This window comes from Phodopus roborovskii, unplaced genomic scaffold (assembly GCF_943737965.1).
Source record: "Phodopus roborovskii unplaced genomic scaffold, PHOROB, whole genome shotgun sequence".
Classification (NCBI taxonomy): Eukaryota; Metazoa; Chordata; class Mammalia; order Rodentia; family Cricetidae; genus Phodopus; species Phodopus roborovskii.
The window spans coordinates 161056-174398 of record NW_026126532.1 but is presented as its reverse complement, the minus strand read 5'-3'; the positions used below and the strand labels follow the sequence as shown (position 1 = coordinate 174398).

General features: G+C 41.1%; 1 long non-coding RNA gene across 1 annotated transcript; it reads left to right on the top strand.

Annotated features, from left to right (window-relative positions):
• Nucleotides 1-9989: 9989 nt before the first annotated feature.
• LOC127232541 (uncharacterized) lies at nt 9990-12667 on the top strand. Its single transcript, XR_007835402.1, has 3 exons — nt 9990-10104; nt 11002-11101; nt 12598-12667. It is a non-coding gene; the product is annotated as an uncharacterized LOC127232541 (long non-coding RNA).
• The last annotated feature ends 676 nt before the right edge of the window (nt 12668-13343 follow it).

Sequence of the window (13343 nt, the reverse complement as noted above, 5' to 3'; positions counted from 1 at the left end):
AAAATGATAATATTTTTGTTGATGATGTTGGAATTGTTTTTTGCAAACCATCAAATCACATTAGCTTATATCTCCTCCCATATTTTCCCTCCAAACTTTTTGACCATCCCAAAGAAAAATTGAAAAAGTCTACAGCAAGTCTTTCCTTGGTTAACCCAAATTGCCTTAATTGAATGGACCAATGAAATCCCTGTAACCATGCTTCTGCTTCTGTAAGCCTGCTTCTTGCCACCCCAACCCTATATAAACTGCCTGAGTTTTAACCTCAGCATAGGGACCGTATATTCCCTGGAACATGGTCAAAGTCTCACTGACCCACCCCTTAAAGATATCTGGTTCTTCTCCACCGCCAACACTCACCCTTTCTGCTTGAGCCATTAAGTGTGTAGAGTAACACTTCAGCATCTTTATCACAATTTAAGGACTCTCTTCAGTGGCTTTTGGATTACACTGTTTCTTTTTAATGTGAGGGAAGATAAAAGTCTCGTGTAATCATTTCTCATTCTTAATTATGAGTCTGTCATCATAGATACCAATGCAGAGGAAGCTTCCTAGGCCATAACAGCCAATGACACCACAGATCATTGACTTCCACATGGCTTCAGGAGGCAGTATAGATTATAGAGACCAATCTGGCATGGAGCTACAGCACAGTCTATGGAGGCCTTTTGAGGAGGGTCAATTCAGATAAAGGACCACTCTCCATCTCCATTAGTGTGAGTTTCTGCAGCTCTTTTTCACTTCTACTTGGCCTGTTCATGGAGATCTGCTCTGTCATCGCCAGCATCGTCTTCTTCTTTTCAGTCTCACGAGAATGCTTTAAAAGGCATCTGCCCATAAGACCTGATATTTTAAATGTTTCAGAGTTCTTTTGTTCTCTCAATATCCTCTGCTCTCTCATCTCCCCTCAGTGTCTCCCTGGGTCTCTAAGCCTCCTGGAGCTGCTCTGTGGTTGTGCAGAAGCCAGCAGTCACTGAAATTTCAAATTGATATTTACTGAATAAATTCTTGAAAAAATTTTGGATGTAATCATTTGCATTTGAAGTTAGGTCATATCTACAAACTCATCAGCTATATAATAGGATTAAAAGCCATAGTGGTCATTAAATTAGCAGTGCATAAATGAACAAAAACTAACATTAGTTTCTGGAGAAGCAGAGGATTTTTTTCCCTAAGTTCTTTTATTCTTGCTTACAGGCAAATTTTTAAAATCCTGTCTCAGACACTAACAGAGCTCACCGGGACTTTTCACTCCTATGGCCCCAAATGGGGTAAGTCTCATTCCTTTTGAAAACAATGTTCTTTGACATGCAATCATATATAGAAATTCAAAGAAATGGAATCATTTTTTAAATTAGTTGTAATTTATCTTAAAATCTATCTTATTTTACATACTAATGCCAGGTGCCTCTCCCTCCCTTATATCCATTCCCCTACCTCCCCCTTTAGTAGCAAAGTAACGAGAACCAAAACTGGGTAGTTCACTAAATTTATTGAGCTGTATTGCTGCATGTGGTGTTTTATTTACTATAATTTCTTTAGTAAGAGCTTTTTCACACACTTACTCTCTCTCTCTCTCTCTCTGTCTCTATTTCTATCTCTCTCTCACACACACACACACTGTGTATGTGTGAATGTCAGACCGGAGACATACAGAATGGTAGGACAGTAGGAGGTGGCTTCTGATGTTCCTCTATCTTGTCTTTTCTGTTTTAGAACAAGAGCACCATGCAAAAATACCAAGAAATATCTCTTCTGCCAAAAGAGCGGTTCGGATTTTTAATTTCCATAGGAATGAATGTGGAAGTCAGCGACAAAGTACCCATGGAAATGTATATCAAAATGAGTGATGACCTCCTAGAGATGGCAGCAGATCTACAAACAAAAGAACTTAAAGAGGAAGCATTTGTGTTATACCACAAATTTTTAACGTGAGAACCTGCACTTTCTATCTCCTTTCCTGTGACAGATCCCTTACTAATTCTGTCTTCATCTTCATGTTTCTCCCCTCTGCTGACATTATAGAACTTGAGAAAGACATCCTTCAGTCAGATTTATGGCCGCTCACACAAATGTTTTTCCTTGCTATTCAAAGACACGAGAACCACAAATAAGGGAAATCATGATAGTTCATGAGCATGTTTCCACATGGCCTTCATTTTAGAGGAAAGTTTGCAGTTTAAGTGGTTGTGTCTGCATTGGTGAGTGTGTCAACTGCTGTATCTCTGGCCAGGCATTCAGTCACAGACTTATTCCTATGTATGGCAGAGCCCAGATTGCTCTTCTCTTAATCCTGTAGCATATTGTTTAGTTAAGAAAGAAGTTAGCATTTCCTGAACCTAAATAGGAACCAGAGAACTATGTACTACCTGGGGTCAAAGTGGCTTAGCATACTTTCTCTGTTTTTGATCATACGTGGATAGGCAGAATAAATGCAAGATGGCAGAGCTGTCACCAGATATTTTTACACGTATGCTAAGTGACATGAATGCTTTGTGTTTGAGGAAGGGAAAGATGGCAAAGGTCTCACCAGTCCTGCCTAGCCCTGTGTTTGGTGAAAGAGAACCTGAGGACATAAATGCAGGTGACTGTAAGGAGCCCAGGCTCTTGGGAAGACCTCTGTGGTCCTGAATCTATTGATCTTCTGAAGGCTGTTTGTGCTGAGTAGGCATATCTCCATCAGGTTCCACAGAGGAAAAGAAAGGTCAGACTTAGACATGAACACAGATACCACATTTTATAATTCTCAGGTTGTGCAACTTGAAGAACATGATTTGGATGGTTTTCCAACTTTGGTTTTCTGCAAGGTGAAGGTAATCTCTTGAGATTACAGTAAACATCCCTCTATTTCCTCTCCTTAAGAGAAATAAGTGTGTTACTAGAGTACTTATTTGCCCCTCCAAACAAACATCAGTTTGTCACAACCAGTTTTCAATCCCACCCTGCACTCAAGAAACTTTCTTGGTTCCTGGACTGACAGGAGTGTTGAAGCACGTAAGCAGTCTTTGTGGGTGCCTCGTCTCACTAGGTTCCATTGCACAGCTCCCTGCAGCTCTGTGTTCTCCCAGTGTTCCTTTTCTTTACCTAATACTCTCAGGGAGAGGTTGTTCCCTGCTCAGAAACAATACTCTGTGCTTCTCTATGAGCACACATCCTTCTCCTTTGGTAGTAGAAGGATGAGACCACACTCTATTTTTTCTGTTGAAGTTCAGGAGGAGGATGGTCTGTTTCCTTGATAGTCTGTGAGCTCATTAACCCTCCCTGCTGTCTCCTGCATGCTAGGATGACAAGCACACACAGTATCAGATTAGCTATACTACTTGATATCTGATATTTTAGGAACGCACTAGTTGATAGAAGAATTACGACCTTTCTTTCTCTAGGCACTGGGATGGATGTGGATGTAACATGTCAGGGTGGAACTCTTCTCTCTCCAGCATCTTCTGAAACCATGCCTAGAGAGACCAAATTTTTTCAGGGTCTCATTTACAAATTTGGACCTTTTCTGCTCACATATTAATGCTGCTTTATTGCTTTAGACTCTTCGTGGAGAAGCTGAGACATGGCCCAGAATACTGGAACACCCTTTCCAAGGGAACACGATCCAAAATCAACAAGGTAGGTCTTTTTTATCCATGTGGCAGTCCTAAATCTCCAGAGTCACAGGGAGCTACTTAGAGAAAAGTCACAGATCCTGTCCCTGGGTAAACAGGACATCTCTCAGCATCACAATACAGAAGAAAAGGATGGCAGCAAATTGGGGTCAAGTCATAAATAAGATTCTGACATCTCATGGAAATAGATAGTATCCCCAGTACAGGAAGGGACTTTTAGAGCCCATTCTCCATGGTATGATACTTCTTTAGCATGGAGACACGGGGTGGTGGGGAGCCTAAACACTATCACAATTGATTTAACAGTCTTTGATGATTCCTCATGGAAGGCCTCGCCCTCTCTGGGGAGTGGAAGGGGGATGGGATGGGTAGGGGTCTGTGTGGGGAATAGGATGATAGGAGTGAGATGGAACTGGATTAGATATATAAAATAAGAAAAAATATTAAATTAAAAAATATTCATAAGTCCCTTCCCATTTGTTTTCTTTCCCCCTTTGCTGACATTAGGTCAGTTCTAATTCTCCCTTTCTGTTTTGTTTTGCAGACAATACATAGGGTCTTTGACATAGTTGAGGCCCTGAAGAGACAACTCCTGCAGCAATATAGCGAGGAGTACTCAGAATACCTGGCAGATAAGGTCAGTGTGTGAGCATGAAGACAGGATGTTTTTGTATCACTTAATCAGCCTGTGACCTGGGACTCTGTTTTACTGTCAGCGGAGGTTGTGATCCAAGGAACAGGATCTACACATTCTTGCAAACATATGCACTCATATCTATAGAAGACAACACACACATGCACGCACACATGCACCTATTTACACCCATATACTCATGCATATTCATAGTCACAGATGCATACACCCCAAGTGTATTATGGTTTTGAGAACATTGAGACCAAACTGTCCCTTAAGAAAGCCTTACAGTATCTGAGTAAAGGGGTGTTGGTTGTTTTTCATAGATGCTGTGGTGATTTGTCATACCTCAACACAACTTCCTTTGTTCATCTCTTTGTTGGCAGGTCTTTTTCTTCTGACTTTTGAAATATTAGACTAATCCCATTTTTCTTTCTATAGAAAAAAAGAGAAGAAGAAGAGGCAGAAAATAAGACCTTTTGGCATGAAGTAAGAGATACCATCAAACACTCCGCAGACTTTGCCAAATGGAGTGATCTTCTAGACAGGCTGGTGGATGGAGTTGAGGAAGACAGGAGCAGAGAGGACTTGGCACTTAAAAGTGCTAAAGTGTCTTCTGAAGAATGCACTGTTATTACAACATCAGTGCCATGCAGTCCACAAGAATCCATCAAAGATATGAAAAGGGGCCCGTCATCAGACACACAGGGTGGAGAGGTGAAGGTGGTAGAAAGCCCAGGTAAGTCACCAGAGGTTCATGTTTTTATTTTATTTTATTTTTAATTTAATTTATTATTTTACATGTCGATCCCAGTTCTTTCTCCCTCCCTCTCTCCCTCCCTCCCTTATTCACTCTCTTTTACCCTCTCTGCCCTCTCATATGCACTCTAACCACCCTCCCCTCCCATCCCCCACCCAAATTCCATGTGTAGGGGAATGCCATCCAGTTGGGTTCATGTGAAGTAGGGACTAGGGCTTCGCTCCTGTCTCTAGATTAAGGCAGTTATCCCTCCATGGGGGATGTGTTCCAAAGTCCTTTTGTGCACCAGGGATACATCCTGGTTTCACTGCCTGAGGTCCCTTAGACTGCTCAGTCCTTCTGGCTGAGACCCATATTCAGGGGGGCCTGAGTCATTTCCATGCTGGCTTCCCAGCTATCAGTCTGGTGGCCCATTAGCTCCTCCTTGTTCTTATAAGCTGTCTATGTGTTTCTGCCTCCTGGTGTTGTCCTCTCCATCTGCATCTGAGTTCTACTTCGACTCAGTGTTTATGTATGGGTGTTTGCTCCTCTTTCCAACAGGCACTAGTTGAGGTCTCCATGGATAAGTTAGTTGTTGATCTCACTCTCACTCTTCCGGAAAGGGAGCCTTTCCATAGAAGCTCAAATTGTTAGTTGGCAGCAGTCTTGTAGTTCTCTAGACCTCATGATTTTAAAGACTTATGTTTAAATAGAGCCTATTGCATCAGGGTCGGCCAGACACATTTGAGAGTGCACCTCACCAGTCTAGTACTGCTGTTTTTTTGAAGAGGTGTCTGAAGTTGGGAGCACTAAGCAGCACAGAGAAAGCTTCATCCCCCATGCAATTTCCCCAGTCTTTGTCTTTCCTGGATCCCCTTTGCTGTGGTAATAGAACCTCGAGTGACTAGTATTTTCTCTTTCCTTCCTGCCATCTGACTTCCCATAAAAGAAGCCTTTAACTTAGTTTAAGCCAGTTCAGTTTCTTCAAAACTCATGATATTCAGATCCTCATCTTTTCAGAGCTCTGGAGAGAATAGAGGAAGCACATTAAAATACTCCTGAATTATTGCTCATCGTGAGGACTTTGCTGTGCATTGGTAATTCCGAAAAGACTATTTTGGTTGTATGTGATTGAATTTTCAACATCAGGTAGACCTCTGTAGGATTCTCCTAGTAGGTCAGGGAGATAATGACACTGACTGAAGTGCTAGCTGTGACAGCCTCAAACCTAGGGTAGAATCTCCAGAAATCACCTGACAATTGGCTGTGGGTGGCCACCTCCCTATTCTAAGATCTCTTCAGGTTACATGAGACAGGGAGACAGAGAAGACATGTTTTTTCACAGCACAGATAGCAGGGAAGACACAGAGCACAGAGAGATTCTTTTAGACTAACAGTGCCGGGGAAGGCCTGCACTCCAGGCAGTCTGCTCACATCTGCAGATGCGCAGTCACACCTGCGCATCCTTGCCCACACATGAACATACACATTCTGAAAAATGCACACATATCATAGACATGTACAAACACATGGTTCATATATGAAGGATTTCAAAGGAGAAATCACGAATATTGAAGAAAAAAGTTCTCAAATATGCCATCTAAATACATTATTACTTTTATTTTTTATTTGTATCATCTGGCTTTACAGCCTAAATAGGCCTTAACTTGAAATCCTGGCCCCTCACCTAGGAAATGCTTAAAATCCAAATATGCAACTACTGGGCTGGAATTTTACATATTTCTAAAGTATTGGTTGATTCTTGTCTGCACTGGCATGAGTCAAATCTCTCCTTGAATGACAACCTCAAGCAAAATTGCAATTCCCTTCTTAATTACACATTGGTGAGAGTCAGAGTGCCCCAGCTGTGGCCCTGTGTATTCAACAATCAGCATATTTAAAGATGATCTTAGAGAGTCAGTCTTAGAGAGCCTAAAGCCTGTGCACTCAGCAATCTACACATCTGCATAACATAACATCGGAGCAGAAGTAAGCTATTCTGTTCCTTTTGGACTATAGAAACAACCAGGATAGAGTATGTGGCCTCAGCTAATTTGAGGGAAAGAGCTTTGAGAAGAAAGTTCTCACCTGGATTGTGGTTGTATTATAGGCAGGGGGCTCCTGAAGTGATATCCAATATCTTTGAGATTTTTCCTCCAGGCCACCAGGCTGAGCTCCGCTCATGGACACCAGGTCCTGTAACCTCAGACTTCTCTCTCTTTTCCTTTGCAGGTCAGAACTCCAAAGGCCTCCGCCCTGTAGTCCTTCCAAAGGACCTTTGTGATCAGTTTCTGCGCTGTGCACGGAAGAACACCAGGAAAGGCATAGAGACATGCGGTGTATTATGTGGTACCATGGTAAATATAGGAAAACCCCTTCTTGATCTGAGGCTGTATCTTATTCCCCTTTGGCTGCCCTTGACTCCCAGAGAATATATCTAGGGGCTGTATCCATACATATCCCTCAACAGAAGGAACCATGTGTGAAATGACATTAGCTAACTTGAATTTGATGAGTTTCTGAGTCCTGGTGATTACCTACTTTGTGCTAAGGCTTAGAATAGAAACTAAACACTTCAAGACCTGTGAGCAGACCTAATGCCTGCTGCAAACAAAACCCTAACCTAGGATATGCTATTGGAGACATCTCATGTTCATCTCATTACCCCTACATTTTTCTGTTTCCCAGGAAAGCACTGGAGCAGTCAAGGTGGGGAAACACTGGGGTGAGGGTAAAGGATGAGGGTCATTCACTGGGGTGAGGGCTTCATTTATTTATGGAAAGTTGGATTGACAGTAATTGTAACAAGTTGTTTTCTTGTGGCAGGTCAAAGAAGAATACCATGTGACCCACATAATTATTCCTGTGCAGACAGCAGGCCCTAATTATTGTTATGCGGAGAACGAGGAGGAAATATATTTCATGCAAGAGGAACTGGGCCTTCTGACATTAGGTTGGATTCATGTAAGCAAATTGATTTCACAGGTGGTGAGCCCAGATCTGTGTCTGCACAATCAAGACGAATTTCATCCATCTGTGAGCACCCACAGTCACTGGTGTTCTAGTGTTTAGTCAAAAGGCACATTCCTTGGTGCATTTCAGCTTTACTAATTTACCTCTTCCTCAGTGTAGTTCTTCATTGTTCCACTTCTTGGTTAATGTGTTGTGCATTGTAGACTCCCTAGGAGGTAAGAAAACATGGTGTAGACACCATCACCCTAAATGCTGTATGGAAGTATTTCACTCAGTCAAGAGAGTTCCCTCTGTTGATATCTTTTTGCCTTTATGAAGAAGTACTTGGTTTTGTACACCCAAAGAGCTTCTTCATGCAAAGTTGCATCCAAATTTGCTTATTTGCCTTACAATAATACACCATGGCAGATGGAAGTAGGTTCTGTGAAGCCAGGTGAAGGCAGGAGATAATCCCCTGGAGGCTTTTGTTTGCTGAGATTCAGAATACCTGGTAAATGGTGGGTGTGACAGCAGGAGAAGTGACTTTCTGACAGATAATAAGACCTAATGGGGACTGCTTGAGCACAGTGGGTTATTCCATAACAAAAGGCTGCAGGAGAACTGGTCATGGGTTTCCCAGAAGCCACAGACCAGGGACAGTAAGAGAGAGAATTCAGGATGTGACCTAGGGACAATCTCCATCAGCAAGGGGATTCAGTTCTCATGCTGGAGCTGGGGTTCATTGATGAGTTTGGCTTCTGAAATTTAAGCAGGCCATGGTGCCAGAGACTAAAAGGTTTAACTAATCCATAGAAATACAGTATACAGGCAGAATACTGGCATCCTGTCATTCAGGAGGTAAGACTTCTGGATGATGACTTTGGCACCAAAAAGTAATAACCAGAAAGAAAGAGGCTTGAAAAAAATGGGTTGAGTTTACGGCTATCTGGGAGTCTTACAGGACTGTCGTGTTGAGTCTTCATCTAAGCTGTAGATCCCATAGGAAGGGAGAGTCATGAGGCCACTCTGTGCAGAACTAGTTTAACAGAATCTTCAAATGTACATGAATGGGGCAATGGCTTGTTTTGTTGGTTTTACCAGTTTTTACTTCCTTTCTTTTTCCAAATGTTTTCTATTTTAAAATATAGCTAATTTGTAAGTATGCATACATTTGCAGTGTAATTAATGACTTCTTGATGAAACATCCATGTGAATAATACTCTTAGAGAAGGAAACAGGAACCTTCCAAGGGCCTTGTCAAGCTTTGCAACTTCTCTCTTCTGAGACTGATCTCCTTCTTGTTCTAACCATCTCTTTCTCATTTCATTAGTATTCATCTACTAAGTGTGCCTTCCTCCATGATATCAGCATTTCAGTACTGCTTGTGTCTTGAAATGTAGAGGTTAGATATTTGGTTTTTACATCTGACTGGCTTGCCTTAACATCTGCAATGTTCATCACCTTTGTGGCATGCAGTTGCCTGAGGTGTGCTTAAACCTGGCAGGCTATGAAGGAAGGGAGGGAAGAGGCATAAGTTAATGCAACAGTACTAGGTAGAGTAACACAAAATACAACCAGATGTGGCTTCTCTTCACATAGGAAGATATCCCACAGCTCTTAATGGCAGAGAACTGAAGACTCACAGAGTCTGTTGAACTGAAGTTCTAAATAGTTTGGGAACTCTTGGTTAAGATGGAATAGATTCTATTGTTGGCAGGAGGGAAGCAGATGTAGGTTAGAAGCTAAAGGACAAACTTGGAATGGTTATTGTTTAGACATGAGGTATAAGTAAATATGGATGAATAAAAGTCTAGTCCTCAGTGAGGGAACAGCCTCAAGTAATTTTTTAAAGCTCAGCTTCTAATGACCTTATAGATTAGGTTGATAAGTGAGGTCATTTCCTCTTCCTTCTCCACCTAGCAGACCACAGATGTGTCCCAGCATGATTTGGCGAGTCATTGTGGGAGGCAGTGGTTGAAAATTCTTGGGACCTGCTGTGTTGGGTATGTCATTGGGCTTACTGTGATTTCTTGAATTCTTTTGTCTCCATAGACCCATCCAACCCAGACTGCCTTTTTGTCGAGTGTGGATGTACACACACATTTTTGCTACCAGAAGATGCTGCCAGAATCAATTGCAGTGGTGTGCGCACCCAAATATAAACAGTGAGTATATATAATTTAAGCCTAGACGGTACAAGAGCAAAATCCTCTATGGCTCAGAACACTGTAAAAACTAAGTAATATCCAGAAAGTCTTAACTGAGTGCTATAGAAGCCCCCTTTTAGGGTGAACATTCTAGCACCAGCTGCTCTTAACAGATGTGCTGACACCACTGCTCGTTTTCTAAGACAAAGCACAAAGAAGTGATCTCAAGTGTCAGAGGTTGAAGATATTCCACACAAGAAACTGCCTAAAGTGTCATTCTCAATGTCACCTTAGTCTGAATTCCTCAGCAGAGCTAGTGTTGGGAAAGCAATGAATCATCCTGTTTCTTTGAAAGAATTTTGTACCCTGGATAATGTCCCACAGGAATTAGTGGTCATAGGTTTGAGTGCTACCCCATTTATTCCTCACAGTGATTGGCCTGAACTGGATTGATTCTTCTTTGTGCTCAATTCTACTGTTAAGAATTTTATTATTAAGTCAAACTACAAGAAAGGGATCAAGAGAGAGAAAACCATAGAGAGAGATACACGTAAGGAGAGGAATGAGAAGGAGAGAAAAGAGAGGAAGAAAAGGGAGGGAGGACAATTAGGACTATGACAGAGAAGACATAGTCTAACAGAACTTCAATGATAGTGTTTACTAGGAATAGAAGGAAGACATATACATCATCTGTGCGGGAGGAAGAATTGTGCAGGTCAGAGCAGAGAGAGCAGGAGAGCAGGGGAATAAGTGTAGGTATGAAAGAGAAAGAAGAGAGGACATAGAGGAGAGGAGAGAGAGGGAGGAAAGAAAGGGGAAGGGGAGAGAAGAAGATGGAAAGAGGGAGAGGAGAGAGAGACGAATGAGTGTTGTGGGGATTTCTGTTTGACTGTGAGTCTGCCTTTCTCTTTTCAGAACAGGAATTTTCACACTGACAACTTTTGGATTAAAAGAAATATCAAGCTGCCCCAGGAGGGGCTTCCATCCCCATAATCAGGACTCAGCTCTTTTCTGTGTAGGTATCTGTATACAGGAGAAGAAACATAATAACATTGTGAGAATATCCAAACCCTGTCCCACAAAATTTATAAGAGCCAGGGATACAACCACAGAGATTCAAGGAAGCTTGAAATCCTGGAATCAGAATGCTAAGTCTAAGAGGTAGAACATTCTGTGTGTGATTATATGTATCATAATTAATATGTATATGCATTTGTATAGAATTTGGATCACACTCTGATCCTAAAGGGAAAATAACACTTGTATACATTTCAGCTCTTCTTTTAAAACGATATATAATTTTATATTTCATTATATTTATACCTGTACTTTCATTGTGTATCCTTTCAAAAATAGAACCTATTTTTATTTTAATTTGTTGTCTCTGTGGATTTTCACATGGGAGTTTAGTGCCTGTGTGGTAAAAGACGTTTGCAGATGCCCTAGATATGGAGCAAGGCAGTGAACACTTCCTACTTCCCTTCAAGAATAGTAGGTGTTGTTAAACCCAGCACTATTCTCAAGGCCCCACCTTGTAAGTCATGGTTCATACCAGGGTGATCAGTTTTTTGTAGCCAGAAACTTTCTACCAGAACTGTTCAAAATTACCTAGCTCCATTTTGGAGTACAGTAATGTTGTTTCTGAGATATTAAAAGATATTGCTCATTTTAAAAACGAATTATCTAGAACGGGAGTTCCCAAGTTGCCAATTGTAATAACCCCTTCCATGGTGAAAAACACCCATAACATAAGCTCTTGGGCAGTTGCAGTAGATCATCAATTTGAGGCTAATTGATGTTACATAATACGACTTTTAGACTGATGATTACCTATCATGTTGTAGACCCAGAGTGACCATCCCTGAAATGTCAGTAATGTCACCCTTACAATCTGATTAATGTAATGACTCCCCCTCAAGGTCTATTGGGTCACCTTTGCCATCTGATGTACATTATGACTCCAATGGTGCACTGCACTTACACATCTCTAACAACAAACACAATAACAAAAACAACAACAACAAAAAAACTATTTGCTATGTGACTCTGGAAAATAGATGGAAAAGATCCTGAGATACACAGAGATGATTGACTCTAAACATGAGGCATGAGGAGAACTAGGGGGGAGTGTTGGGGACCAGAACTTTTGACATTACTTCTAATGACATCAAGATTTCACCACTTGGCTGAGAACTATCTGGCTGCAATGAAATTCTTCAATCAAAACTTACTGCTCGGGATGTGGCTCAGTTGTGATAGTGTTCCAATTTTAAGCATTAGTATCTGAAATCATTTCCCAGCACTGATGAAAACAGTTGTGCTTATGTTTGCCTATAATCCAGCACTGGGAACCTCGAAGCAGTAGAATAATGTCAGGATCCTTCTGGCTTAGCTAGGCTATGTGTGCTAGCCTATGTCGCACAAGGCCCTCTTTTGGTATAAATAAAATGTACAAGTTGTTTCAAAACTGATTTCCATTCCCTAACAATATTTCCCTTTTTCCAATTGCAGGACTGCCGTCATGTCACCATCCAAAACAGCAGGGTGACAATCACGGATTTGCGATGAGTAAATCCCACAGACCCACCTCAGTGGGAGCCTGTGTGTGTGTGTGTGTGTGTGTGTGTGTGTGTGTGTGTGTGTGTGTGTGTATTTTGTATATATGTGACTGAATGTATGGTGGTGTGTATCTGTGTATGTATGTTAACCTGTGTTATGTATGTTACATCTGTGTTAAGGATATCAATGGTATAGTATGTATTTATGGCACACTGTGTTCATTCACAGAGCCCAGATGAACTTAGTTCTACATTTCTGTTTTAGCAATTAGGAAAAGCTTCGATAAAACACAGAAGAGTGTGATACATAAAGTCAAGACCTCTTGAGTACAAACCCTGAGTCTAGATGTGAGATCATAGAAATTTATTTGATTTCAAGGTGAGGTGGCTATATTTTTGACTTGTCAGTAATATCTTTCTTCAATAATGCACAAAGTGAGAAATGTGATAAGGCAATATGGACAAAGCCATCAGCTTAATCACAAGTATGGCAAAGGAAACATAATCTGCAATATGTTTTAATTTATGACATTTGCTATATTCATGGCTGAATTTTGAGGTGAAAGATCATAGCTCTTTTGAATAAGTAGAGAAAAATTGATCTAATATTGCATTCTACTAGAATTACAATTCTAGATTGTGAATGTAATTTTCTGTTTTTTGTTTCAGCCTCTTGTATTTGTAATGACACCTGATGCT